Genomic DNA, 14,214 nt, shown 5'->3' on the forward strand with positions numbered 1-14,214 from the left:
CCTGTGCATGACTCAACGAAGTTTCCCACTCCTACTTATCCTAGATTTCTTGATAGACAGGTGACATTTTGATGAGCAAAATAACAAAAGCCACTGCTGTGGTGATAGACATATACAATATTCCAAATATCCACTGAAAGAAATCTTTAATACAGGAATGAAAGAGGCAACTGCTTGACAAGATTTGAACATGTGTAACTACAATATTTTTAGCAATAAAGTCAATAATTTGTCTCACTATAACATCTATCATGGTGCTAAAGTAGTTTTTACTAAGACTGTCTTGTATGCTATGCTAGTATGGCGATTGTCAATGAACATAGCCTCGTTGAAAGAAGACTACAGCACAGATGGGAGAACATTTTTTTTTCAAGATTTGCATTCCTAATTTCCACTGAAGGACTTCAATTTGTTTGGGTAGTGCTCAAGGCTGTAGATCAAAAAGGACACTGATGATTTTCACTTTGTATTTGATTTTCTAGCCTAACTTTGGTAGTAGAGAGTATAAAAAGCCTTGCTTTAAAATCATGCATATTTGGCTATGTTTCATTTTGATACTTGTGGTTGCTCCCAAGCTGAAACATAATTTAGTATTCAACTAAGTTCAACAGAATGTAATGGCACTGCACAAAGCTGTTTCAGGGTTCAGCCTGGACATCAGGAAAATTTCTTTTCCCTGAGGGTGGTCAAACACCACAACAGGCTTCCTAGAAAGGCAGTTGATAGCCCATGCCTGTCATGTGCAAGAAACATTTGGATAATGCCCTCAATAACATGCTTTAACTTCTGGTCAGCCCTGCAGTGGCGAGGCAGTTGGACTGGGTGATCTTTGTAGGTCCCTTCCAACTACTCTGTCTGTTCTGTTCTGTTCAGCTGCTGAGTTACTCACTTGTCTGGTTAACAGCATTTACTTTTATCAGTGTCTACCTCAACCACACTTGCACAGTTGTCTAGTCTCACTCGTGCTTGCACTAGGAAGCAGCAACTATTCCTGGTCTATGTAACAGAAATGTTTGGAGGATATAAAAGAGGAGTTGGGGCTCTCTGATCAGACTCATGTGAAGTGTAGTTCAATTATTTAGAGCTAGAACACCAAATTTACCCCACACTTCTTCAAAGGCTCTGTAATAAGAGAGTCTTATTTAGGTAACACTCTTTCTTTGTACACGACAGGTAATCCACGATGATCCACAATCATAAAAGTAGGCGTTTCCCTATTTCATTGAAACTGCATAACAGCTTTATTGCAATTCTAGGAATAACGATGATCACATTTCACTGACTTACAAATAGGTTTAATGCACTATGCCATTTGCCACCATCTTGACAGGCTTTTTTTTTTTTTTTTTTTTTTGGTGTGTGTGTGGGGGGGATCAATACATGTATTAATGCTAATAAAACACTTACAGAGTTTCCCAGATGTAGACATGGCCCCTTAATCCTTCCCTGTTCTGCCGGGGATAATCATTTTTACAACATGAGATCACTTGCACCAGTGAAGTGCATTTTAACACCTTTTGCTGTTATCTGTGTGAAGTGAGGCTCCTAATAGAATCCCAGCAGTGCATTTAAACTTTATTTCCTAGGTTAATCAGGCTAAAAGACAGTTAACTAAGTTTCCCAAAAGGGGCCTTCTTTACATTAAAAAAAAAAAAAAAAAAAAAAGATGCTGCTGGAAATGTTCATCACCAGAAATTTTGCTCATTGAGAAAATAAAGGCAGCAACACCAAGAAAAGAAAGGGTGTTTTTCTCTTATAGTGGACAGCATAGCGCACACACACACACAAAGGAAAAAAAAAGAGAGAAATATTTTCTGAACAAAGAAGTCAGGCCAGTTCCTTTCTTTTTTTGATCTTTAATCCCTTCTCTCCCAAGTAGAATGGCAAAGGAGCCCTCTCTCTTTCTAATAAATAGCTAGCAAAGGCAGGCATTCAATGCTATGTCCCTTTGATCAGCACAAAGCTGTCAGCTCCTGCCGCTTTTTTTTCTACCAGCTCTTGTTCCTGGTTAAAAGTGGAAGTAATACCCCCTGAAAGAAATACCCTAGGTGTCCTGCAAATCATCAATCCTATTTTTTTCCTTGTTGTTTTTCTGTGGCCCACCCTCCTGGCTTGAACAACCTCCTTACTAACACCCCTCTTCCTCTTTCCACCCTTTCTCCTGAATACCACTTTCATTTGATACGCAATTCAGTGTGCCAGTCTGACCTACTGGGACCTTGCTGTCTGAGACTCTACCACTGTGCAGACAGGGGAAACCTTCTCTCTACCAATAAACAATGTTTACCTTCATGCATTTATCTTCCTGTAAAGGAATATAAAAATAGTCCCCAGACATAGCAAAGGGATTTTTGGAAATTAGCTCTTAATAATTTATAATAAAGCTCTAGCTTTAAAATAATAATAATGAGAAAAAAGAAAACATTTCAGGTTGTGCTTGACCGAGCCTCTGAGATCCCGTTTTGCTCCAATCTTCAGGCTGCTGCATTTCAGACCACATCATTGCATCTCAGCAGTAAACAGTTTGCAAATGCTTCTGCTTTCTGACAGGTCACTCGGCGCATTTTAAAGCAGCCTCCTTGTTTACTGCTGAGATTAGCTGCAATCTGCATTTCTGCTCATCACGATATCAGGACCTGGTATACAGTTTGCAAATATTATGCAGAGGAAATAATTCACAAAGGAAAACAATTACAATCAAGCGTAGAACATGAGCCTGGCTCACAATGGGAGAGCAGGGCAGAGGCTTTGGTGTCTGTGTGTGTATGTGAAAGGGTTGTAGGGGGGAGGAGTGGGGAGTAAGGAAAAGAGTCTGTGTAACAGATCAGTATTCTGAGACAATGTCACATCCTTGGTGACCTGTAATGATGTTTAAATACCTTTGCCATTTTCCCCCAGTGATTACTGCGCTGGGTGCTCTCTGTGTGCCTATAGAGATATGTTTTTCAAAACTCAGGATGGAGTGAATGCCGCTCGTTGTTCTGGCTGCAAAATGTCAAACTGCAGTGGAAAGAAATACAGCATTGCAGTGGTGGTGCACTGAGGCCCCCGGTAGGAAAGCAGGAGCTATTAAGTGGAAAATTCCTGCAGAGGACGTGTTTCCATTTCTAATGCGAAGAAAGAGGGTGTTGTTTGAGGCTGGCAGGTCTGTGGAAAATACAGAAAACACAGGGAAGATGAGAAAATGACCTCATTGAACTCTGAGAACTTAAGCAAACAAACAGCTTCGGCCAACATACCACATTCTTGCGGCACTTCTGCCCAAACAACAAATTGACCTATAAGTTATATAATCACCCACAAGCCCCTGTGCCCCGTGTAAATGTGGGGAGGGGGAAAGGGGTTTCATTGAAAGGAGAGGGAGGGGAGGGAAAGCAGTAAACCTGCTCCCGTAGGAAAAAATGCTTGGGGGTGAGCTGCCCGTACCCCCCTTCCCACCACCTCCCCACCCCAAATGCTGTACTCACATGAGGTTCAGGTTTAATTGCACTCCGAATACCAGCAGAGTGATGGCACTGGTTGTTTATTATAGTATGAATTATTTCAGTACAGCATAAATTTTCCATTTCAAAGGATCCCGAATGCCTGCAGGGAAGGGACTAGGTTTTGTGAGCAGAGGGTGGCCTCTGTAAAAGTTGGTGGGGATTTCTTCCGAGCGGTGGTTAAAGCTGCATTCTTTGAACCTGGTTAGGGGGGCTCTGCGGAGCATGTTTAGGGGCTGTGTTTTCCCCTGCAGAGGCCCCCTGTAGTGATGGCTCGGAATGCCTGAGCTACCATTTTATGTCAACCGAACAAATCCTAGTGTAAAAATGCAGAGGCTAACCAAAGGCCGTGGGCTCGGTTGTTGTTGTTGCTCTACATAGCTGCAGAAAAGGAGGATGTATATCCCCGTCCCCAACAGCTGAGTGTGCTGAAAGGTTTGATTCATTGTATTTCCAATAACTAATTAATTGAACATAACAGAAAGTAAGTTATTAATTGGCAGAACAGCAGATAAACCATAATTCTTAGTTTACAGTAAGATTACTTACAAATCAGAAAAGGGCTTTTCTCTTAACCAATGCTCACTTTCCTGTAGAAACATATTCTCTGCTACTGTGTTAACAGCAATGTGTGCTCTCAATGTTTATTTTTTTTTCTTGTTTACGCTGTTAAAATCCTGTTGTCTCCCAGTTGCAGATGATTTAATGCATAGCCAAAATGCGATCTGCCATCCTGCATTTGGTGTGGACTTGGTCTGTGATAAACATGTTAGTTTGAAAGGTCCTTGCAACTTTAAATGCTGCATGATACTTTACGGAGAAGCATAAACATAAGCAGATAAAGTGTTTGATCTTGAAGGTGAGGCGTTAAAGCATATGCATAGGAACAAGAAAGATTCAAATACTGCCAGCAAAGAAAAAGCAGCTGACACAAGTCATAAAATGCAGATGCACTTTCAAATTTCATGTATGCTGCTATTTTGATCCAGTGGTTTGATCCATTCTGTTGTTAGATTAGGGACCACCAGCTCTGAATGTACTGAGGTGTAATTCAGAAAACTCCTGCAGCTGTAAGGAGCTGACTAGATTCAATGCTCATCTTCCCTCACTAACACATTTTAGAGGAAGATAAAGTGAATTAAAGATGGGTCCTGAGAACACAGTGAGGTCACCCCAAACTTGAGCCAAAAATGCAAACCTTTCCTCTTACAGGTTCTGCAAAGTGTGATTAAATTATTGTTTGTTTGTTTGTTTTCTTTCCGATTTGACATCTCACTGAGTATCTGGAGCACAAAGGGAAAATGACGGAATTGCGTACTACAGAAAGACAAACAAAACAAAACTGTACATGCAAAACTTCCAGCATTATTTTGCAGGCATACATCAGGTTGTTTTGACAAAGATTAAGAAAAGTGGGGGATGTTTGGGGCACACAGCTAAACCAAACTGAAGCTCTCTCGTGGCAGCTGAGTAGCGCTTTTCGAGGCTACAGATGACACCTTTTTCAGGTATGGAGAAGACACTGTTGTACTGTTACAAATGGGAAATAATTGTATTCTGTGGTGCTCAGATCTGAAATCAAATTTGCCCAGAATCCAACTCTCTTTCAGTTTAACCCTGAACGCCTGCATCCTCTGCAGCACAATGGTCAAAAGACATTCAAGAGCTCCACAGTGTTGTATTATTCCCTTTCTGGGAATGTTTAACCAGGGCAAACCATATAGTGCAGCATTTCTGCACGATGCCATGGATTCTGTTTCTCTTTTCCTTGTGCTGTGTAACTAAGGGGCACTGTAAGGGGCGCATAACTTACAGACGAGAACAGCTTTCTCCTCCACACTCTGACAGGAAATAAAAAGCTCCCAAAAAACTCAAGAGAAAAACAAACTTTGTGAATGACAAATAGAAGCATTGCCAAAACAAAAGAGTTTCCTGCATCTAATAAAAGGAAAAAGGCAGGTTTTTGCTCATCCAATACCTTGTGGCTGCTAATGGCAATAAACAAAAAAAACATAAGGCGCGCCCCATGCACTGTTAGGGCTCTGGAGTTTAGCACCCATTGCAGGATTAACTCTTCTGAGTGCAGAGCTTTGGTTACAGTTTCCCTCCACATTTTAGAGGTTGCCTTTTACATAGGAGACTGAGCTCATATCAGAGTTTTTGTTGTGAATTCAGTTTAGAAGACTTTAGCTATCTAAGGAAACTGATAAAGGACTATTTTAAACAAAAACGCAGATAAATCTGAGCGATGAAGTACAAACCTGAGCCAAGCAGAGTGCAGGCAAGCCATGTTTGGCTCCTGCCAACGCACCTCAGTCCAGCCTTAAGCTGTGCTTTCAGAAGTGTGCAGAAACGCCTGGTCAAAATAAACCATGTGGAGGCTTCGTGAAGCACAAATGTAGGTAAGAAAATAAATAAATAAATAAATAAATACGAATGTTTTCTTCAAATCCCCTTTTTTGCCTCACAGCATCAAAAGACGTGGAGTAAAAGAGACACAGAAACAACGGATCAGGATCTGGCCTTTATTTCTTTGTTCTATTTCAAACCATCATGCTCATCAGGAAGTCTCACGCAAATGATGCCAACACTGAGGCTGGGAAACGTGAGCTGTCAGAATGCCCAAGGTAGCTGCAGCACTGCCAGCTTGTTCTGACCAGAGCGGACATAGGGCCCTTGGCCTCTGACCAGAATTCTCGCCCCTGGATTTTACTATCACTGATCACATGGGTCTGTTTTTCTGCTTTTTATGAATGTTAGAACTTGAAGGATGTTTTGAGAACATGGATCTGTGAAAGACACAAGTGTGAATCAGTCTTCCTCCTTGTTCTGCAGTTCAGATGACACCCAGCTTAGACAACTGGAGGGTGAAGGGACCCCAGGATATACTGAAAGATACTGGTTTTATCTGGATGCAGAAAGAAAGCCTGTTGGTCAATGGTTTTATACTGAGGCAGTACTAATTTTTTTTTTTTTTAATAATAAAAAAGAAATGTCACAGTAGGATGTATATACACAGAACTTCTATTCCATTTGTAATCTGCCTCAGCACTGACAAGACAGACTTTAATTCTGTCTCAGGAGCCACAGCTCAAAATGCAGGTCCTGCTTAGGAGCCATAGAAGGCAGTAAGAGTCATCAGGGGTGTTTAAGGAATGGTTGGACTTGGTACTTAGGGACATGGTTTAGTGGGTGATAGTGGTGGTAGAGGGATGGTTGGACCAGATCATCTTGGAGGGCTTTTCCAATCTTAATGATTCTATGATTCTGTTTTATGATCAGCTGTTTAAAAAACATGGTTTGGAAGAGCATTGCTCAGCCTACGGAAGGAGAAAGACAGGGCTTTTAAATGGCAGCTGCAAAGCAGGAAATAGTCTTTGTTTTCCATGTCCATTGGAATGAGAAATGGCTCAACTTATGTTAAGATTTATCTAGGACAGTATGAAAAATCTTATGTTGAGTCACACAGGGAAGTCCAAATAGAGAACTAAAAGCATTTCCCTGAATGCAGATGCTACTGCATACCAGACGAAATACATAAACCAAAGTGTGGATCAGTTTCTGCTTTGAAAAAGGTCTGATTCAACCAGGGGTTTAGTGCCACTCAGCTAGGTTTGGCTCAACTAGATGCTGCTGGCCTTTCATGAAAAAGCATGGTGGCAGCTGAGGACCAATATTTGAGAGTGATGATACGGTGGAAGGTTTTGGAAAAGTGTTTGGACCCTGTGATTTTTCCCAGTTTCCTGAAGGACCCAAGTCACAGTAGAACTCTACAGATATATAGATTCAGATATAGATGTTTCGTACAGTTATTGATTTGGCAATGAGGGGAGTTTGATTAGATTGTCTGCAGACAGAGCTGTTGGCAGTGCATGAGACTAACCATTAAAATGGAAAAAAGACAAAAATTTGCTTCCTCTGTTGAAAATCATTTTCAATATAACTTCCTCCAAATATATACCAGTGAACCTAAGTTACACTTGAGGTAAGACAATATAAATACTAATGACCTGTGTCAAGATCAATCGATTAACCTCATGATTTCTCTTACCTAAGTCCTAAGGAGTGTTCCTTGGAGATCATTAATTTCTATAATGTGCATTACTAAAAGAAGTCCATGGTGTCCAGGGAGAGGTATTAAGAGAGGCTTTTAATATTCTTCATTTTCTGCTTTAGATTGTGATTCACATAGCTAATGAGTATGATCCATCCAGAATGGTGGGAATGTTACCTAGTGCCACTAGCTAACAAGTATTTGGTCTGATTCAGCCACGTGAGCCCCCCACCACATAGAAGCTAATTGCAAGGATTAGAGCACACCGAGACACTCAAGCTCCACTCCTGTGGGTTTGGGGAGGAACAACACATTTAAACATTCCAGCTACAGTTCCCTTGGCAACGTACATAACAACAACTCACTAAAACTATGGGTTTCTGTTTTCTTAACCCTTGAGAACATTGACTGAATGAATACTTCCTTGAGGAAACAGTTCAGTCAAACAGATATACTTAAACACTCTTAAATCCACCAGTTCTTTTCTCCTTAAAAAAACAACAGCAGTTGAATTCCATGTCAAACTGATCTCCTCCCCTAGCATTAAAGGGTTTAATTCAAACAAATGTGCATACCATTAGCAAACCCTCCACAGAAGTCTGTGTGAAAAGAAGACTGTAAAAAAAATCCCCAAACATCAATGTTTAAGACCATTATAAAGTTTCTAGAGATCAGAGCACACAAGGAAAAATACAAAATGAATTTTATAAAGCACATAAACACTCTTAAGAGAAGAAACAAAACAATATTAGCATTTATGTAGAGAATAGAATACAATCTTTTTCCTGTCAATTATAGCAATCACAATGTCCATAGCAACTTTGTAATGATTCCTCTGAGAATGTAAAATATTCCATAAATATTAACTAATGTGACCAAATAATATTTACACCATCTGTGTGAAATATATGAGATCTGCCCAAGAGTTTATTCTGCTGCCCAGTGAACTGGAGTCTCTTGTGATGGTATTGCCCCTTAGCAGGCACTGTTCCTATCACACAAAGGTTTGGAAGAGGAACCTCCAGCTAAATGCATATGTAGGGTATTGGAAGCCACCAGACCTCGTGTGAACCTCACGAAGAGCTGCTGTAGTTGTCGTTAGCAGGCAAAATTAACGAACACACTTACAAGGCTTCAGTTCTTATGGTTGCAGGCACCAGTGGTATGCTGCAGTTTATTTAAGACAACGCTCTGACTCCTGTTGTCTTCCATCAGTAGTTTATGCGTATGAAAGAATTAAAGAGTGACATCTTCTGTAGCACATTAGCCTGGGGTAGGTGGTAGTGGGCTGTCATGAAAAGGGGTTTAGCAGTTGTATGAAGAGAGCCTATCTTGCTTCCTCAGGCTATAAGTCACTTGATATGGCTCATAGGAGAGCAAGAGAAACCACCAGAACCCATGTTAAACATACGACTAGTGCTGTACTACCAATGCACTGATGCACACTTGCACAAAGGAAGAGTTGAAGGTTGCAAAACTAAATAATAGCTCAAACAGATGTCAGTGCAGTCTAAAGCAATTACCTTTCATAACTCACGTTTTCTCCCTTCATAAGCTTTAATTTTGTTTTTCTCAAAAGGAGCCTGTGTGACCTTCCCTTACATACGTCCATCCCATGACAGTGAAGAATATTGCTGTATTTTGTAGCTTCAAGCAGATACAAGAAAGAGTAAGTACACTTACCAATTTTTTTTTTAAAGCCCTTTAGCCTTAAACATCTGAGGCTCCATCACTACCCCATTCTCTCCATCCATGGAGAGTGCTCACCTGTTCCTCTGCAGCAGCTCCTACGTAAATCACTGGGAGGCAGAGACCACTCCCCTCCTCCACCCTCAGGCTTAGCACACAACAGTTTGCTAAAGATTATGCAGCATCCTTGCTAGTGCATGGTTGCCAGGGCATCCTTGTTCCCTAGCCAACTACTGTACTAAGGCTTCACTGGCAGCCATCCAGCTGTGCTTCATTGGGAACCTCTGCAGCAGTAAAGGGTGTGTTTTCCCAATTTACTGGAGAAGTCAGTCAGTTTGTTTCTTTTCTCCTAAAGACCCTAAGTATTTGGGCAAGCAGAAACTTTTCACAAAGGACTGTAAGACAGGGAACCTCTCTTTTCCCTTTTCCCTACAAATAAGAGTTTAAGTCTTGCTAGAGATAGCTTGGGTTTTGCACTAAACCAGCCAGTGTGGATCATATCATATCATATCAGTGTGGCATCATGCCAAGGCCAACACAGGCACAGCGCCACACCGAGATGGTGATACCTTCACAGTGGAGCTGGGAACTGTTTGGCTTTGTTCTGTGTGGTGTGGAGGCATTGTCTTGGTTGGGAGGAGCCAGGGTGCCTTAGCATGTTCTGCTGTTTATAAATACCCCATTCTTCTCAAGATTTTACAGCATTACTGCAACACAAATTCCAGCTAACACTGCGTTTAATATCAAGTTTTCTTAGGCCAACTGCATGTAAGATGGAAGGAGCATGATGACATTAGATAGATAAAAAATAAAAATAAAAAACGTCTCATGCAATTTCAATGTGGTGGTGACATCCAAACAGTTATTATGCCAGGACCAATTCCAGGCTAAAATTCTGCTCAGTGGCTTGAATAGCCTTCAGTTACAGAAACTGACGGCAGGATCACGGGTGCCAGCAGCAGCTGCAAACTGTTGCCATTGCAATAGCACGTGTGCTGAGAGAGCTCAAGGCCAGTGCATGGACTGAACAGACAGAGGAAGGGTCACAGCAAGAGGACAGCTTGACAGGTCATTATTGCTCATGCCGTGAGTCTTCTGTCTATGAAAGCCTGCAGGATGTCACTGGCTCTTGAATGTCTCAGTACTAGGACAATTAACAATGTGTAGTTGTGCCCTTGACTCTTGCTCATGGTAACTTTATAGTACCATTCACGCAATAAGTGCGAGATGAAGAATGGAACAGGGGATGTACATCTAAATGGAGACAATACAATTTACAGTGTTTTCTATTCCTGCTTTTCCCTGGGTAGGAAAGGGTTTCAAACACTAAGGAAGAGAAAATTTAGATAGGGAAAAAATCAATAAAAGGCAGGTGCCACTATCGCTTCAGCCGTCACTGATACACCCAACAACTATCATCTATTTGTCAGTCCATCATCTGAGAATTAATCCAACTTAACCTATACATAACCTGGAATAAGCAATAGGAATGAGCAAAGAAAGTTTCCTTTTTGGCTCTCGTTATTTTGAAAAGACAAGCAATAGAAGTGTGTATTTAAAAACAGGAGAGCTGCACCAGCTCAAGTTTTGAAGGTCTCTTTAAAATCTTATGCAATTTGTAGTAATGGCAGCTATACAACAAGCTGCTAAATCGAGCAGCAATGGAAAGTCAAATATTGGCACTCTTTTTATCCATACTGCTTAGATGTTACCTTGCACTCAGGTTGTAGTCTGGGAAAAGCCAACCACGTCCTCTAGACAGAGGAAGTCAAGTCAAATTAAAGACCAGATAACATTTAAGGTTTCTCCCAGCAGGATAGGTAAGTCTCACTTAAAATCACTATTCTGAGACTGCAGACATTGCTATCAAGGTCAGGACAGATACAAGGTGGGTCTAGGTCCCAAAACAAAGCGTGGATTAAATGTTATGACCACAGAACCAGTGAGGGAAGCTTTTAATAGAGTGTTCAACTAGGCAGTGTACCAGGTGAGCTAAGAATGATATGCACAAAAACAGAGCTTTTGCACTGTTGCAGCTGACTTAGCTCTCTCTCTCGCATATGTGATATATAACAGAAGTGGCTGATCCCAAAGATATATGTCAGGTAGTTAAAGGATTAAGACATGTCTTAACTGGACTGCATTTTATATATATTAAAAAACAAGCAAACAAAAACTCCCTCCCTCTCTCTCCCCTTCTCTCTGTAGTGACTCCAACAGTACCTGAACAATATACACCCTAGTTTTGTGAGGGGAAAGAAGAACATTGTAATTGCATTTCATTAGGTCTCCAAATAAATAATAAATATTGTGTCTATACTGTAAAGGAAACACATAAGAAGGAAAGAAAAGCAATGGCATGTCAAAAGAAAAGATGACAGATGAATTCTAGAGCTACCAAAAGCCTTACCCTGATATAAGCCAAGAAAGCCAGGTCATCAATATCCAGCCCTCAGTATTGCACCTGTAGATTTAGCAGTTCAGATTGGGGGGGGAAGGGAGGCTCAGTCACTTACTCTAAACAAACTTTCACTGGAGCAATGTGCAGGCAGCAAAAGTATTTTTGATGCCAATTAAAGATTAGAAAAATCATCATTTACAAAATGCCCCTTGATGGGGGTATTTCAAAGTAAACTAAACATCTTTTCTATTTAAACTGGTGGAAAGAGCTGTATTTCTCAAGTTAGTTAGAGAAAAGCGGATTAAAAAGGTGAAATGGCTTATTAAAAATGAGACACAAAGCATTTTACATCAGTGCCTACGAGGGTCCATACGAAAGACTAACTATGTCAGATTAACGAAAAAAAAAATAGACATTTATCTAGTCTAAAGCCTCTTTTAATATGGTGAGCTACTTGAAATCTTGGTAGCCCTCTTCATAAAGCAAAGGTATGGAAAAAACAAAGAAACAAACAAAAACACTTTTTTGGCACAATTAGAAATGTAAAAATAGCATAGACAATATTATGGGTCAGTGAAACACAAACTATATTCATAACACCAAGGTTACCAAAAGAAATAAATTTTAAAGTGCAACTTAAAATTTTTGAGACCATATGATAGCCAATTCTAAAACTTAAAAAGTTTTGGCCGAATGCATTTTATATACACCTGGTCAGATTGGCAAAAAGCAGCAAAGGTAAATGATTAGGTTATCTGAAAAGACCCACATAACTTATGGTTTTGCTGGTGAAAAATAATGCAAACAGCATGAACTGATATTAATAAGTGCACAAAATAATGTGTTATCCCGCCTGGTATATATAAATGTTGGCTATACATATGGTTTTTGGACGGCCTGTTGTCATGGTTACCATTCAGCTGTCTTTATGCTTTAGCATGCCCTGTTTTCTAAGGTTGAGGTTCAATTCAAGTTCACATGAAGCATATCAACTGAAGTTTTCAGATGTGGGCTCTAATGTAATGTGCATCATTTTCTGAGAGGCCAACTTGAAATACTTTTGGCATGAATTTATGAGATGTCAAGCACCTTCAGATGCAGCAGAAGCCAATGCCCTGTATGCAGTGACTGAATCATGAATAATCTGCCAAACAGCACAGTCTGTAACAGTCTTATTTTGAAAAGCCATAAACCTATTTCAGTTGGTATGGGGACTGTTTCTGTACTCCTGCAGGCTGACCTTACCAACGTTAGCCACTAAATGAACAATATGATAGTCTCCCAGCAACATTTACTCATTTGTCTGAAAATATAGGAATGCTTAAGTCTGTAATGTAAAACATAAACTTCATTCCTGTGTATAACATGAAATAACCAAATAGTTGGATCCATTGAAATGGAAAACTCCATTTCCCCTTTCCTTTTCCAAATTTCCTTTTAAATGTTGAGGGTCCTTTCTAGCCCAAGCCATTCTATGATTCTAAGGTTTTAGAAGTCATTAAAAAGCCTGAGGTTCAAACCAGAAACACTGAACCTCAGCAATAAAGTCCAAAACACCTAGCAAGGGTAATCAAGAATTAGCTCAGGTAACTCTGTGTAGCGTTTGCATTGTCTTCTGCTCATGTGCCTAAAGAATTAGAGGGATGCGTATAAATACTTTTTGCAGTTCTATAGAAACAGATGTCCCTGCTCTTCAAAGTAGCCTCTTTACCTAAAGAAAATCCTTTTCACTGCTTCCAACAATCCATCAGGAACTACCAAAGACTCCCAAAAGGCTCTTTCCTTCCTTCTCCTTTTCTCAATTTAGCTTTTGCTGAGCAATTGGGAAAAGACATGTTGTTCTTTTTTATAGTGCAGTGCATAGAAATGTTGTCTGCTCATAGGAAAAGTAAACTTAGTGGTAAAGTTTTGGTATAGCCGACATCCCTATGAGCATATTACACACAATTTAAGTTAAGCTTATCTCCTCCTTTTCTCTCCATAATAAAATACGAAGGGAAAAGCTAGGGAGGAAGTTCTAGATCTGTGTCTCTTCTTTCTAGGTCCATCTCTCACACAATCTTTTTGCTTTCAGTCTTACCAGTTCTTGACTCGCTCCTTTTCTCTCAGAGATAGACATAAGCAAGCTAGTGTCACCCATCGTGTTCCCTATAGTAGGCCTTCCTCTGGCTTCAGTACCCATATTCTCCTGGAAGTGCTCAAATAATTTGGTTTCTTTTCCTTTTGATTGCTGGGTTGTTAGCATCTTTGGTTTGCTTTGCTCCTTAATGAAATTGTCCTTGAGGACATCCGTCTGCAGGGGGGTGACCAAAAAGCACCTGCTTTCAGATAGTTTCTACTCATGCATACTTCTCAGAAGCAGGTAGGGCTTGATTGTTAAAAAACTCTTTTCTTGTCCAACAGGAAATTTCTGAGGAGCCATTTTATACAAAAAGGAAAAATTAAAGTGTACAATACAAATTCAGTATAATTAACAAAAAATTAGAGAACTAGTTTAGCATTGGTTTGTATGAATATACACACAATATATGAGTTACCATGGCCTTCAGACTGCCTCACCCCCAACACCATGTTTTTTATTTATTCAT

The 14,214-nt window shown here is 40.2% G+C and overlaps 2 long non-coding RNA genes across 15 annotated transcripts in view; one reads left to right on the top strand and one right to left on the bottom strand.

Moving 5' to 3' along the window:
* LOC106018641 (uncharacterized) overlaps positions 1–14,214 on the bottom strand; it is a 245,013-nt gene that overhangs the window by 13,494 nt on the left and 217,305 nt on the right. For 12 of the 14 annotated variants that reach the window (XR_011811244.1, XR_011811246.1, XR_011811247.1 and 9 more), the window contains one exon: positions 2,880–3,147. This is a non-coding gene — a long non-coding RNA (uncharacterized lncRNA). Of the gene's footprint in view, positions 1–2,879; positions 3,148–12,225; positions 14,037–14,214 lie in introns of those variants that run through there. The other 2 variants (XR_011811241.1, XR_011811239.1) reach the window with 1 other exon arrangement.
* Positions 3,558–14,214, top strand: part of LOC119717711 (uncharacterized) — a 29,113-nt gene continuing 18,456 nt past the window's right edge. Inside the window, exons 1-2 of the long non-coding RNA XR_005267825.2 lie at positions 3,558–3,917; positions 9,116–9,205. This is a non-coding gene — a long non-coding RNA (uncharacterized lncRNA). The remainder of the gene's footprint in view (positions 3,918–9,115; positions 9,206–14,214) is intronic.

The sequence above is a fragment of the Anas platyrhynchos genome, chromosome 9, assembly GCF_047663525.1.
Source record: "Anas platyrhynchos isolate ZD024472 breed Pekin duck chromosome 9, IASCAAS_PekinDuck_T2T, whole genome shotgun sequence".
NCBI classification, from domain to species: domain Eukaryota; kingdom Metazoa; phylum Chordata; class Aves; order Anseriformes; family Anatidae; genus Anas; species Anas platyrhynchos.